The 2156-nt window shown below is 35.9% G+C and overlaps 1 pseudogene; it reads right to left on the bottom strand.

The window, feature by feature from the left end:
* Window positions 1–566: 566 nt before the first annotated feature.
* LOC100954587 overlaps window positions 567–2156 on the bottom strand; it is a 46603-nt pseudogene continuing 45013 nt past the window's right edge.

Below are 2156 nucleotides of genomic sequence, written 5' to 3'. Positions count from 1 at the left end.
GTACATATCACAGGATTAAAACTCCAGTTAAGCAACTGAGCTAATAACTGAAGTATATCATTTGTTTAACATATCAATGATATTTTAGAAGTATCATCAGAGTAGAAATTCAATTGTACATTGGCATGTACTACATTCTGTAATGAGTAAACATTCTAGACTGCCTATGGAATCATGCTCATAGTTGTTCTTGAAAGAAAATTTTCCAGGTTTTATGATACCTGTCTACTTCCCTGTGGTTCTGTGAGTTCTACACATATCAAATGATTCAGTAACTGATAGGATGATTTAAGCAAAGAGACCAAAAGTGGACCTTGTGTTAACATATACCAGATAGTAGATGGACTTTTTAATTGCATGATAAATGTAAATCATAGATCAAATGTACTTAAAAGGTACACCTATTTTATGTTACATGAAAATATGGCACACTGCAAACTGTGCTTGCATACACTAACATTTTACCTGGGAAAGCCAACAAGTGGGATTTCCCGCAAATATTTACTGTCATGATACAAAACAATTATGTGCAAACTGCAAGGTCCCTAAAATATAAGTTAAAGAGTTTATATACAGAAATATGACACTATCTGATAAAATATACAAGAGAAGGATGGAATTTCCCAGAGTTTTTAACACAGAAAAATAACCACCACAGGCCCTGCCTCCTCTGCCTTCTTCACTGTGTGACAGTTAGACTCCTTTATTTTGCTTCTCACTTTCCCACAGTCTTGGTATCTGAATGATCTTTTTAACAAGTTCCTGAAAGGTACATTATATACCATTACATGTTTTTTCACTTTCTTCTATAAATAACAGAGAATCCTTTTGTGCAAACTTCAGGCCTTCATTTCAATCAACTTCACAATTTTCCTTATCAATTTTATTTCCAACTACCATATTTACTATTCTTGTACAGTATGTTCTCAATTCATTTAACCAATTATCCAGTTTAACAAAGATGTCTCTGATTGCATTAATGGACACAGCTATGATTTAATTAAAAAAAAAGGTGTCTCTTCTTGTGACATCATAAACTAATATAACACCCTGTGGACCTCTATAATAGATAAGAGTTAATGTTCTAAACCTCTCTTGACCACGAGTATCCCAAATTGCAAATTTAGCCTTATTTACATCCACTGAAAATGTTTTCACCTTAAAGTCAACACCTATTGTTGCTGCAAGTTCTGGATTAAAAGTATCTTGTGTGAACCTCAAGAGAAGGTTGGATTTGCCCATCCCACTCTCGTTGACAATTAAGATATTAGGGTGGTCAGAACATCCTATCCATCCTGATCCTGCTCTGCTCCAAGCCTGGCTGGCCATCGTCCATCCTGACCCAGCTCTACTCCAAGCCCAGCTGGCCATCTGGGTCCATCTCACATGTGCCATTAGCTTGTATTTTTTAAGGTTTAAAAATAAAACAAGATAATAATGGGAATAATATAAACACCTAGGTTCTTACCATGAATGATGCATAGGCAAGCGTTATGCATACATATTTAAAACAAAAAAATGTAATAGCCATAGTAGCAAAATCTCATTAACTTGCTTTCCAGACATGTTCACTTGTTGGCCATTCACCAATTCTAATCACAATTGTGATATTACACATAGTCTTCAATGTCATATTTTTATCTTTAGTCATCCACATACTATGAAAATCACAATGTTTTTACTATTACCTTAAATAGGCACAAATATTATTATACAATATTGAATATTGTATTATAAAACTTACTTGCTTTTGTGTGGTGGGCCACAAAAGTGAGCTTAGTTCTTCACACTTGGTGGGAGGGGCAAGATGGCTGACTAGAGGCAGCTTTTGTCAGATGAGCCAGACCTAGAAAAATAGGACTAAAGTGAATTCAGAGCAGTTGAAATTGGTGGTGAAAGGGGTAGATGACAGGTATTCTACCATAGAAGTTAAGGCATTCAGCAACCCCACTGAGACAAACTAGAGAACAAAGACAAGAAAGAAGAAAGAAGGGAATTCTGGGAAGATGGCCAACTGGTAGCAACCCTGGTCAGAGGCTCCTGAACAAAGGAAGAAAAACTGGTTGGAATCAGAATCTATGAAGTCAAAGACAGGGAGCTGAGCCCAGAAAGAAGTTCGGCAAGCTATAAATCCAAGGAAGATCACTTAAGAACAT

Source organism: Otolemur garnettii, unplaced genomic scaffold, assembly GCF_000181295.1.
Source record: "Otolemur garnettii isolate 467f Iridium unplaced genomic scaffold, OtoGar3 scaffold00284, whole genome shotgun sequence".
Lineage (NCBI taxonomy): Eukaryota > Metazoa > Chordata > Mammalia > Primates > Galagidae > Otolemur > Otolemur garnettii.
The sequence above is the reverse complement of the archived record's forward strand: the minus strand, read 5'-3'. Positions and strand labels throughout refer to the sequence as shown.